The following is a 13,474-nucleotide window of genomic DNA, read 5'->3' as shown; positions in this document are numbered from 1 at the left end:
GCCGTGGAAACATTGTCACAGGCGTCGGCCCGACGGGCCGACGGCTGCTGTTGTTGGCGTGGGGGAGGAGAGTGCACCATGGTCGCAGCACCCCTGGTCCTCCCAGCTCCAATGTGCACCGGCTCTACAGAATGCCGGCACGAGGGTCCTGCTAACTACGGCTCATCTTTGTTGGCGAAGCTGATGGGGCTCCGAATGGTGGCTCTCCACTCGTCGAGCTTCTCTGCGGCGGGAGGAAAGTCGAAGAGCAGTTCCATGCGTGCCAGTGGTTCTGCTAGCGTGGGTGGCGACGAAATCTGCATGGACCGTGACGCGCTCCAACTTCTAACCACGTTAGAAGGAGCTCTATCATGGTCTCGTGGTCGCACGCTGCCTCCGTCGGCGTTCGGGCGCGCACGTCGGCCTGGTGCATCGGCGTGGGCTCTTCCCGTGGCCACGCCCAGGGGCACCGGTGTCACGGTGTTGTTCATCACGCGTGGCCTAGGGAGGTCGCGGCATGGACGCCGGCTGGGGCGTCCGGGAGGTCGCCGCGCCACCTGTCGGCAGCACAGCCACGCCCCCCGGGCCTAGCTGCGTGTGGCTCGTCGTCTTGGACCCGAATGATGCCGCTCGCCTGGCTCCGATTGCCAGAGTGCCGTGGATGCTCGCGGGTCGCGCCTCCGATGCCATCTGTGGCCACTCCGTCGCCCGCCCGCGCTGGTGCGGACGGGCCGGCTTCGTACCACCCGATCGCTGTGATCCCCTTCTTCTTGGGGGGCATGGTGATGATGAAGTCGATGCGCTAACTTCCAAACCGGATTTTCACAGCTTGCGCCCCCTACCTGGCGCGCCAAAGATGTCAGGGAAAAGGAAACCTATGGGATCACAGGGAATCCCTACTACGGTTGACGGGGAGCGGGGCTGTGGAAAGAGCGGGTTTAGAAGATCAACGCGGGGGAATTTTATCCAGGTTCGGGCCGCAAGCGATGCGTAATACCCTAATCCTTCTTTGGTGTATATTTGGTGTTCATTAGTTCTTGAACTAGCTGCGGTGCTTCCGAGCCCAAAAAGTTCGAATCCTTCCTCTGTAAGCCTCGAGCCTCCTTTTATAGTCAAAGGGGTTCGCCCCAGTGGCACATAGGAGATGGAAAGTATCTACAGTGTACAAGTCTATCTCTAGGAACCGTAGGACAAATGCATTTAATGCGCTGCCAACGTGCCCTCTTGCTTTACTAGGGATGGCACAGGAGCTCGTCTTGTCCGTCGCCGCCTTGCCTTGCTTCGACACGTGTCCAAGCTGACGAGGCATGCAGCGCCACGCTAGCTGGCTGGCTGCTACGCTGGTGCAGTCGTAGGGTCTTCTCAAAGATATGCATGCCACCACACATGTGCTTGCCTGGTTGGCCTAGAAGCTACATGCTGCCACGTAGGTGTGTGCCTAGTTGGCAGGCTGGCTGCTACGTCGAAACGACCGTGGGGCAGTGAAACCTTGGTAAGTGTGGGCCTGGTTGTGGCCATGAGATATCCTCGGCAAGGGTCTTGCCGGGTTTTTGTGGTTGTCCCCGGCAAGGATCTTGCTAGAGGCCTTCTTCTTCTGGTTCTCACCCAGTCTTTTAGGCCTCTGTTTGTCACAAAGATCTAGATGCCACCATGCAGGCGCTCCCAAGCCTTGGTCTTGACGTTGTCGATGGCGTCATAATCCTCTGGCTCAAAGGTGGCGGTCTCGATGGTGATGGGCAAGTTGCCCCAGCAAGGCTCTTGCCGGGGCAGTGTAGGTCATCCCCGGCAAGGCTCTTGCCGGGGGAAACTCATATTGTCCCTTTGCTCTTCGCGCCTCTGGCTTCAACGCTGCTCGGGTAGTCTTGTATCTTCGCTTCCTCTACCCTGCCAAGCGTGGTCACAGGTCCGGCTACGACTGCCCGTGCACAAGTAAATGGGTACAGAAGGCCCCTACTTTTGTACACCGATAATGTTGTTGTTGGTGAATGGCCCGTGCTACCGTTCCCTTGAATTTTAATGCGTTCCTAGAGAAAACTAAGTTGAAAGATGATGGTAGCAACTACACGGACTAGTTCCATAACTTCAGGATTATCCTCATTGCTGCACAGAAGAATTACGTCCTTGAAGCACCGCTAGGTGCAAGGCCCGCTCCAGGAGCAACTTCGGACGCTATGAACATCTGGCAAACTAAAGCTGATGACTACTCGATAGTTCAGTGTGCCATGCTTTGCGGCTTAGAATCGGGACTTGAAAGACGTTTTGGACGTCATGGAGCATATGAGATGTTACAGGAGTTGAAGTTAATATTTCAAGCAAATGCCCGAGTTGAGAGATATGAAGTCTCCAACAAGTTCTACAACTGCAAGATGGAGGAGAATAGTTCTGTCAGTGAACACATCCTCAGAATGTCTAGGTACCATAACCACTTGACTCAGCTGGGTGTTAATCTTCCTGATGATAGTGTCATTGACAGAGTTCTTCAATCATTGTCACCAAGCTATAAAAGGCTTCGTGATGAACTATAATATGCAAGGGATGAACAAGATGATTCCCGAGCTCTTCGCAATGCTAAAGGCTGCGGAGGTAGAAATCAAGAAGGAGCATCAAGTGTTGATGGTTAACAAGACCACTATTTTCAAGAAGGGGAACTTCAAGAAGAATATCAAGCAAGCCACTGCTCAAGGGATGAAGCCCAAGTTTGGACCTAAGCCTGAAACTGAGTGCTTCTACTGCAAAGGGACTGGTCACTCGAAGCAAAACTACCCCAAGTATTTGGCGGATAAGAAGGATGGCAAAGTGAAAGGTATATTTGATATACATGTTATTGACGTGTACCTTACTAATGCTCATAGTAGCGCTTGGGTATTTGATACTAGTTCGGTTTCTCATATTTGCAACTCGAAACAAGGGCTACAGATTAAACGAAGATTGGCTAAGGACGAGGTGACAATGCGCGTGGGAAATGGTTCCAAGGTCGATGTGTTCGCTGTCGGCACGCTATCTCTACATCTACCTTCGGGATTATTTTTAGACCTGAATAATTGTTATTTGGTGCCAGCGTTGAGCATGAACATTATATTTGGATCTTGTTTGATGCGAGACGGTTATTCATTTAAATCAGAGAATAATGGTTGTTCTATTTATATGAGTAATATCTTTTATGGTCATGCACCCTTGATGAGTGGTCTATTTTTGTTGAATCTCGATCATAGTGATACACATATTCATAATATTGAAGCCAAAAGATGCAAAGTTAATAATGATAGTCAACTTATTTGTGGCACTGCCATTTAGGTCATATTGGTGTAAAGCGCATGAAGAAACTCCATGCAGATGGGCTTTTGGAATCACTTGATGCTTGCGAATCATGCCTCATGTGCAAGATGATTAAAACTCTATTCTCCGTAACAATGGAGCAAGCCACTGACTTATTGGAAATAATACATACTAATCTATGCGGTCCGATGAGTGTTGAGGCTCACGGCAGGTATCATTATTTTCTGAACTTCATAGATGATTTGAGAAGATATGGTTATATCTACTTAATGAAACATAAGTCTGAAACATTTGAAAAGTTCAAAAAAATTCATAGTGAAGTGGAAAATCATCGTAACAAGAAAATAAAGTTTCTATGATCTGATCGTGGAGGCGAATATCTGAGTTACGAGTTTGGTCTTCATTTGAAACAATGTGGAATAGTTTTTGCAACTCACGCCACCTGGAACACCATAGCGTAATGGTGTGTCCGAACGTTGTAATCGTACTTTATTAGATATGGTGTGATCTATGATGTCTCTTACCGATTTAACACTATTGTCTTGGGCTTATGCTTTACACACGGCTGCATTCACGTTAAATAGGGCACCATCTAAATCCATTGAGACGACACCGTATGAACTGCGGTTTGGCAACAAACCTAAGCTGTCGTTTCTTAAAGTTTGGGGCTGCGATGCATATGTGAAAAAGCTTCAACCTGATAAGCTCGAACCCAAATCAGAGAAATGTGTCGTCATAGGATACCCAAAGGAGACTATTGGGTACACCTTATATCGTAGATCCAAAGGCAAGATATTCGTTGCTAAGAATGGATCCTTTCTAGAGAAGGAGTTTCTCTTGAAAGAAGTGAGTGGGAGGAAAGTAGAACTTGATGAGGTAGTTGTACCTTCTTTCGAATTGGAAAATGGTTCAAGACAGAAATCAGTTCTAGTGATGCCTATACCAATTAGTGAGGAAATTAATGATGATGATCATGAAACTTCAGATGAAATTACTACCGAACCTCATAGGTCAACCAGACTAAGGTCCGCACCAGAGTGGTATGGTATTCCTGTTCTGGAAGTCATGTTACTAGACCATGACGAATCTACGAACTATGAGGAAGCGGTGATGAGCCGAGATTCCACGAAATGGCTTGAGGCCATGAAATCTGAGATGGGATCCATGTATGAGAACAAAGTATGGACTTTGGTTGACTCGCCCAATGATCGACAAGCCATTGAGAATAAATGGATCTTCAAGAAGACTGGCGGTGATGGTAATGTTGCTGTCTACAAAGTTGGACTTGTTGCGAAAGGTTTTCGACAAGTTTAAGGAGTTGACTACGATAAGAACTTCTCACCCGTAGTGATGCCTAAGTCTGTCCGAATCATGTTAGTATTTACTGCATTTTATGATTATGAAATTTGGCAAATGGATGTCAAAACTACATTCCTTAATGGATTTCTTAAAGAAGAGTTGTATATGATGCAACCATAAGGTTTTGTCGATCCTAAAGGTGCTAACAAAGTGTGCAAACTCCAGAGATCCATATATGGACTGGTGCAAGTATCTCGAAGTTGGAATATACGCTTTGATAGTGTGATCAAAGCATATTGTTTTATACAGACTTTTGGAGAAGCCTGTATTTACAAGAAAGTGAGTGGGAGCTCTATAGCATTTCTAATATTATATGTGGATGACATATTATTGATTGGAAATAATACAGAATTTCTGGATAGCATAAAAGGATACTTGAATAAGAATTTTTCAATGAAAGACCTCGGAGAAGCTTCGTATATATTGGGCATCAATATGTATAGAGATAGATCAAGACGCTTAATTGGACTTCCACAAAGCACATACCTTGAAAAAGTTTTGAAGACGTTGAAAATGGATCAGTCAAAGAAAGGGTTTTTGCCTGTGTTACAAGGTGTGAAGTTGAGTCAGACTCAATGCCCGACCACTTCAGAAGATAGAGAGAAAATGAAAGTCATTCCCTGTGCCTCAGCCATAGGTTCTATCATGTATGCAATTCTGTGTACCAAACCTAATGTGTGCCTTGCTATAAGTGTAGTAGGGAGGTACCAAAGTAATCCAGGAGTGGGTCACTGGACAACGGTCAAGAACATCCTGAAATACTTGAAAAGGACTAAGGATATGCTTCTCGTTTATGAGGTGACAAAGAGCTTGTCATAAATGGTTACGTCGATGCAAACTTTTACACTGATCCGGATGACTCCAAGTCGTAAACCGGATGCATGTTTATATTGAATGGTGGAGCTGTCAGTTGGTGCAGTTTCAAGCAAAGCGCCGTGGCAGGATCTACGTGTGAAGCAGAGTACATAGTTACCGCGGAAGCAGCAAATGAAGGAGTATGGATGAAGGAGTTCATATCCGATTTAGGTGTAATACCTAGTGCATCGGGTCCAATGAAAAACTTTTGTGACAATACTGTAGCAGTTGCCTTAGCGAAGGAATCTAGATTTCACAAGAGAAACAAACACATCAATAGGCACTTCAACTCCATCCGCGATCAAGTCAAGGAGGGAGACATAGCGATTTACAAAATACATACGGATCTGAATGTTGCAGACCCGTTGACTAAGTCTCTTCAACAAGAAAAACATGATCAACACAAAGACTCCATGGGTGTTAGAATCGTTACTATTTAATCTAGATTATTGAATCTAGTGCGACTGGGACACTGAAGGAAATATGCCTTAGAGGCAATAATAAAGTCGTTATTTATATTTCCTTATATCATGATAAATGTTTATTATTCATGCTAGAATTGTATTAACCGGAAACTTAATACATGTGTGAATACATAGACAAAACAGAGTGTCCCTAGTATGCCTCTACTTGACTAGCTCGTTGATCCAAGATGGTTAAGGTTCTTGACCATACACATGTGTTGTCATTTGATAAACGTGATCGCATCATTAGAGAATGATGTGATGGACATGAACCATCCGTTAGCTTAGCATAATGATCGTTAAGTTTTATTTCTATTGCTTTCTTCATGACTAATACATATTCCTCTGACTATGAGATTATGCAATTCCCGGATACCGGAGGAACACCTTGTGTGCTATCAAACGTCACTACGTAACTGGATGATTATAAAGATGCTCTACAGGTGTCTCCGAAGGTGTTTGTTGGGCTGGATAGATGGATTTTTCATTCCGAGTAACGAAGAGGTATCTCTGAGCAATGTGACTAATGAGTTAGTTACGAGATGATGCGTTACAGAACGAGTAAACACTATACCACAGTAAAAACATAAGGGCAATCAACTGCCGAGAAAAGCAAAGAATTTAGGTCAATTAACTATCGGTAAAGATTTAATGACCGGGCAAGTATTTGTAGGTCAAATTATCTACCGGGAATGATATGGCAAGAGTGGAAATGTACCTGCCGGCAAGTTTAGGGTCAATGTAATTGCCCTAGAAACTAAACGGGGGCAAACACAATGCCGGTGACTGAAAAATTTGCGGCAAAAGCGCGCGAGCCAGACAAAACAGCAGAAGTCACGCGTAGCGGCCTCCACGCGCCACGTGGCCGTGAAATTACTCTGTTTCCCCGCTCCCCACCACAGGACGACCCAGCCGCCGCACTCATCGCCGTTAACACCACCTCTTTCGCATCCCCCGATCCACACCGCCCGGCCAAGGGCCACGGCTCCATTCCCCAACCACCACGCCGCCGAACCCATATACCCCCATCTCCCACACCACACCCCCATCTGAATCCACGCTGCCCGGCCTGCCACATCACACCCCGTTGATGTCGCACTCGCGCGCTGGCTGCAAGGCGCCGTCGATGTAATTCCCCTAAACTGAGACAGAGAGAGGGAGGACGGGGTCATGGGGCTCCTCCACGCGCCTGGATCCAGGCGCCACTCAACGCATCTTGCTCGATCTGGCCGCCGCCACGCGCGTCCGTGCTGGATCTGGCCTTCACAGTCGAAGCTGGGTGGATGAGCATGGGGCGGTGGCTTGGTTGTGGAGGTGGGGAAGCGAGCACGGGGCGGTGGCTTGGTTGTGGAGGAGGTGAAGCGAACACGTGTTGTTCTGGCTAGGAGGTGAGTTGCTCATCCTCGATCTAGAGAAGGGGAAGGCAGAGGTGAGCAGGATCCCCTCAATCTTCGATCTGGAGTAGTTAATTTTGTATGGCTGGCTTCTGAAACCGATTTTGCATTATGTGCGTCGAAAAACATACAATTTTATATTCTTATTTGCAAATTCGGAATTGCATCGTCTGTTCGAACAGTGTGCTTATGATATTTCCGTACGTATATGACTCAAAATGTAACATGCAGTCTAATTTGCATAGCCAGTTCATTTTCTTGGTGCTTATAGATCTGTTCCAGTTAATAATTCATTCTAGATGATCTTTTTTTCTAGGACTAATTTTAATCACTGTTCAAGAAGGCGCTATTAGGCGCTCGCCTAGGCGCGCTTAAGCGCTGGGCGTTGGCATAGCGCCTCAGCTTTGGCCCTAGGCGCTCAAAAAAGCGGCCGGCGAGGTCCTCCGGCGAGAAATCAGCCTCTCCGGCGAGGAATCAGCTTTCTGAGGTGAGAAATCAGTCTCCCCGGCGAGGATTCGACCTCCCCTGCGAGGATTCATCCTCTCCGACGAGGGATTCAACTGCCCCGACGACAAATCGAGATTCTCCGGCGAGGGATTGAGCTTCTCCGGCGAGGGATCGAGCTTCTCCGACAAGGGACAGAGGAAGAGGGAGGGAGGCAGCCTCGTGCAACGAGACAGAAAGGACGAGGGGGGGAGGCGGCGTGAGGAGGAAACCTAAATTTCCTATCGACTGCAGCAGACGAGAGCTTTTAGTAGGAGGATATGAAGATGGGCCTATGGTTTAGTGGGCTAGCCCAGCCCATCTAGCTTATTTATTCACGTTACAGTACTAACGCCTAATTGCGTCTAATTTCGCCTAATCACGCCTAAGCTAGAAAAGCGCAAGTAGGTGCCCAAACGCATAATTAGCGCCTAGCGCTTTTTTGAACTTTGATTTTAATTTAATAGATAGATTGATGTTTGTAGACAAGGTCTTCAGGAATAACATTTTAGTGTTGATGTTCAGGTCTAGGTTCACAAGTTGAGATAAGCTGCATCCATAAATAATCGAAGAAGTACAACTTCACAGTTTTGGTGAGATTCTTGATCCTAGTTGAAGACTTATAATGGTCCTTCCATCATGTGGCATCGTTTGACTACATTTTGAATACCTCGTAATTTGTTTCTATCATTACATAGTTGTATCATAGGGAGTAAAATATATTGTGGTGTGATAATGGAAATTCTTGAATTGGACCATCACCACAACGGAAATATTGTGCTCTTTTGAATGTTGTTCGTTTGACGACCGTGTACACGGCAAGTGGGTAAACTTTGATATATTTGGAATCACAAGTATGAACTCTAAGCATTTATTTAACTCTGGTGAGAACTTGTCTGACGAACAATTATTTCTGCCTCCCCAAGCAACTCAAGCGTATTCTGTCCAAGATTCCATTAACAAAGATTCATGTAGTGTTGTCCATTTGAAGCCAGGAATCCTTTTGAATATTCTTGGAAAAGAAATGAAAACTTTGAGAAGGTTGATGAACCTATGATTCTGTTCCTTGGTTTAGATGCTAATGTAAATCTCCAGCCTGATTTTCTAGATGCACCTCGTATTAGAAAAGATATAGATGTACAATTGTCAGTCAGGTTAAGAAGGATAAATATGTAGCTTAAAAAGCTCTTTTAGTATTTTGTAATGTTCCTCTACTTCAGGCTATGCCCTGTGCATAAGACGCACTATTGCTAATTATGTCTTTTATATTTAAGTATTCCTGCAGAGTGCCTCTTTGTTCTTCTATTTTAGATTGCATAACACTTATACTGATTCTAAGATGATGTTTCTTTTCAGGAAAAGAATGGCAAACAGAGGATAAAGAGATGATGCTGCTACATATGAAGATTTGCGAACAGGGAATGTAAGGCTTGTCACATAGAGGTTGAATGAGTTCATTCCAAGTCTTGTATGAACAAAACAACAAGGCAAAGGTGACGGTCGCCCTTGTGCGTTGATACATCTTGTGGATGCTAGTTTTTTATCTATAAAGCAGAGCTACGACCTAATTTCTTAAACCATTAATAAAAGAAATCAAGAAATTATAAACTATGGATGTTACAACATCATGACCTTCCTGTAGGCAGCATTTATCCAGATCTGTTTGTGCCTCAAACACTCAGGTGAGGGGTTATCAGATATAAAATACGTGTAAAATAAGAAAACTGAATACCCCTGTCCATGTTTATTGTTATCCCAAAAACTTTGGTTCAGTTTTTCTCTAACCTCATATATAAACTTTTCCTCATGGTTTAACAATACTCCATCCAGTTGAGCATACTGAGATTCTCTAACCATGAAATATATTCAGCAAAAAATGTGGAGCACTGATCAAACGAGACATTCATGCTTTAGGATGTGTTTGGTTTGAGCCCATACTAGCCCCACCAAATTTTTGGCATGACCAATGCAAGGGTATGACCAAAATTTTGGCTAGCTGTTTCTGTTTGGTTTGTAGCCATCGTATGTCCAAAAAGTTGGCAGAATAGATCAACAATTGGTTTCATTCGAATAGAAAGAGATCAACAATTCGTTTGCACCATACCGATTTGATAAAAACATTTGTCTTCCGTAACTTTCTAACATGACGAAAGCCTGTTTTGCAGTCAAACAGAAAAAAACAACAAAAAGAAAACTGACATGCACAGCAAGTTCCTGCAGAAGCGGCTTATCCCGGTGCATGCGGTCGCTAATTGTGTGGGTACATCGTTAATTACAATCTTAAGAAACCGAAACACTAGCTTGCATGCACTAGATATAGAAATAAAAAAAGAAAGTACATGGGACCCACCAATCAGAGGGGGCAAGTCGCCCTGCCAATATTTTGGCGCAGCTTTTGAGCGCCCTGGAATCGCCCGCTCGTTGGCGAGAAATACATGGGTGCGGTGCTGGCGGGCTGGGCGAGCCAGTTCGCTGGCAACCATCCAAACGACTACCAAAATTCAAGGGCGAGCCAATATTTTGGTAGGGTCAGCTTTGGTTCCAATCCAAACGCACCCTTATTGTTCTGTAATGAAAGACTGTCTCTTTTGATATATATCTCCTTTTAAGTAACATAAAAGCAGTAAGAAACATAGCACTAAGTGATTGGCTTGACCATGGCTGCACACATCTGCATGCTTTCATTCCAGAGCATGGCTTATAGTTAAAAAGGGTTATCCCAGCTTAAGAAACAACTAAAAGAAGAATGGTATGCTATTTTGCAATGCCCTTATTGGAATCTGAGGACCATGGTGAATGCTCTCGTGTGATCTATTGCATGGACTCGTAGATATGTAAAATTTCTTTAAGATCATGTCTATTTTAGAATTGTAGGTTTCTCAAATTGCTTCCTATTGATAATTCTATGTATGCACATCGAGGTTGTTCGTAAAGGTATGCAGAAACAACCATGACAGCAGGTCAACCTTTTGGTTTCATTATTATATAGACAAGGCGTATAATGAACTAGCTCTTGCAACAATTAGACCTTATCATGGGTGCTTTATATTTAGTTCATTTGAAATAACAAATTTAGTACCGATCACAAGGGCCATTCTATTGAAAAGCAATCATAAAGATATGTTATTTTCTGAATCAAGCATGTCTCCTGAGAAACTAGTACTTTTTTTATTACCCAGAAGATGTGCATACTTCCAATCAGATGTTGTTGTCCTTTTATTAGGAATCAACGAGAAACTCTGTTTCTTAAACAATTCTGCAGCTACTACTTAAACTTTGCACACTTTGGACAACACATCATGGACTAATAAAGGGACCACAAAAGTACATATTCAGTAAACCAACATTCTTTTATTTTGAGCAGCCTATATTCATTTCAGCAAATGATTTAAGTGCCTGCAAACTCTTTTTCTTTTTGTTGGATCAACATTTTTTCTGAAACCAAGCAGCATATTAATTAGAGTACTGTTCAGTTGGTATACATTCTCATAACTATTGATTCTCACTGTCTAGCACTAGTACACACTACACAGAACAAACATGTACAAAAAAACAGAAGACAGTATGCATTACCACTGGATTGCTAGTGATTACCTTCAATTTTTTAATGTTCTATTTACTTCACAACAATCAGGAGAAACTAATACACCAAAAGAAGATCACTATAGATAAATATTTATAATGATAGGTTGTATAGTGCATAATCTGTTCCTATGACTACATACACACATTCTGTTTGTGCCTTGTGGAATGCAAAGTATAGGGCGACACACACATATCTTTTTCATCTGGATGAGTCGATTTGGGTTTTTAGCCCGTGCAACTTCTATGTTTGGAACATGTGTTCATCCGAGCTGATCTAATTGGTCATTCTCTTTTTATTAACAGGTCACAAGTATAATGCCTTTGCATCCACAAGGTTCTAGAGGTGTGTTTGGTGAGCTAAAAGGGTCTTTTGCTGGTTTCGGTTTTCTCCATAATGTAAAACTTTTACTTGTGAACCTACAAATGTACTCATGTGTGCATGTAGACCTGATGGATGGTTGTGCTTTTGGTTGTCCTGTAACTGGACTTGTATGCCCATGTGTGCATCCAGGCATGCATGATCTTGTGCTGTTGGCTGACCTACGATACTGGTCTTATGAACCTATGTATGGATGATGGAGACTTGCAAAACTATGGATGGATGATGGATTCCTTATACACACACACATTATCTCTTGAGTGATGCAATCTTAATTACTGTATGCATGTGTTGTGTTATATATAGGTGGCACAAAATGGAGTGAAGATAAATGATAACTTTTCAAATACATGTATACCTATAGGAGAATTGTGTGTTCCCAGGGGACACAAATACTGGTAGTCTGACTGCCGGGGAACTCTTCAATCTGCCCTGAATTGTCAGTCTGTCGGGAAAATGTTGTATGTCGGAAATAGTTCTAACTGCCAACAAAGGTACGAACATGAAGGGCAGAGAATATACCGGGGTTTGTACTAATTGCCGGAAATTGTTTTTCCCGACAGGACTTTCAAGGGCGGTTTGTAAATGCCGGTAAAACTCATTCCTGACAGATAGTCTGCCTCCAATAGCTAGTTTTCCTGGCAGATCTAGTGTCCCCTAAATTTTGGTCATGGTGTAGTAAAGAGACTTGCCGGTAACGAGATTCAACTAGGTATAAAGATACCGACGATCGAATCTCGGACAAGTAACATACCGATGACAAAGGGAATGACGTATGTTGTTATTGCGCTTTGACCGATAAAGATCTGCGTAGATATGTAGGAACCAATATGAGCATCCAGGTTCTGCTATTGGTTATTGACCGGAGATGCGTCTACATAGTTCTTGAACCCGTAGGGTCCGCACTCTTAACGTTCGATGACGATTTGTATTGTGAGTTATGTGTTTTTGTCACCGACGTTTGTTCGGAGTCCCGGATGAGATCACGGACATGACGAGGAGTCTCGAAATGGTCGAGAGGTAAAGATTGATATATTGGAAGATGGTATTCGGACACCGGAATGGTTTCGGGTGGTTTGGGTGTTTTTCCGGAGTAACGAGGGGTTACTGGAACCCCCGGGGGAACTCATGGGCCTCATGGGGCTCGGGAGAGAGAGGGGACAGCCCACAAGGTGTGCCCCCCCCATGGGAGTCTGAATTGGACTAGGGGAGGGGCCGGTGCCCCCTTTTCCTCTCCTACTCCCTCTCCCTTCCCCCTTTCCCACTCCGGAAAAGGAAATGGGAATCCTACTAGGACTAGGAGTCCTAGTAGGACTCCCCCATGGTGCGCCCCTCTAGGCCGGCCACCTCCTCCCCTCCTCCTTTATATACGGGGGCAGGGGGGCACCCCAAAGCACAACAGTTGTTTTCTTAGCCGTGTGCGGTACCCCCCTCCACAGTTTACTGCTCCGATCATAGCGTCGTAGTGCTTAGGTGAAGCCCTGCGCAGATCACATCACCGTCACCGTCACCACGCCATTGTCCAGACGGAACTCTCCCTCGACCCTCTATTGGATCAATAGTTCGAGGGACGTCATCAAGCTGAACGTGTGCTGAACTTGGAGGTGTCGTACGTCCGACAATAGATCGGTTGGATCGTGAAGATGTTTGACTACATCAACCGCGTTAACCTAACGCTTCCACTTTCGGTCTACGAGGGT

General features: G+C 44.6%; 1 long non-coding RNA gene across 1 annotated transcript; it reads left to right on the top strand.

Annotated features, from left to right (window-relative positions):
• Positions 1 to 6,844: 6,844 nt before the first annotated feature.
• Positions 6,845 to 12,023, top strand: LOC123127568 (uncharacterized). Its single transcript, XR_006462628.1, has 3 exons — positions 6,845 to 8,403; positions 9,167 to 9,303; positions 11,699 to 12,023. It is a non-coding gene; the product is annotated as an uncharacterized lncRNA (long non-coding RNA).
• The last annotated feature ends 1,451 nt before the right edge of the window (positions 12,024 to 13,474 follow it).

Source organism: Triticum aestivum, chromosome 6A, assembly GCF_018294505.1.
Source record: "Triticum aestivum cultivar Chinese Spring chromosome 6A, IWGSC CS RefSeq v2.1, whole genome shotgun sequence".
Classification (NCBI taxonomy): Eukaryota; Viridiplantae; Streptophyta; class Magnoliopsida; order Poales; family Poaceae; genus Triticum; species Triticum aestivum.
The sequence above is the reverse complement of the archived record's forward strand: the minus strand, read 5'-3'. Positions and strand labels throughout refer to the sequence as shown.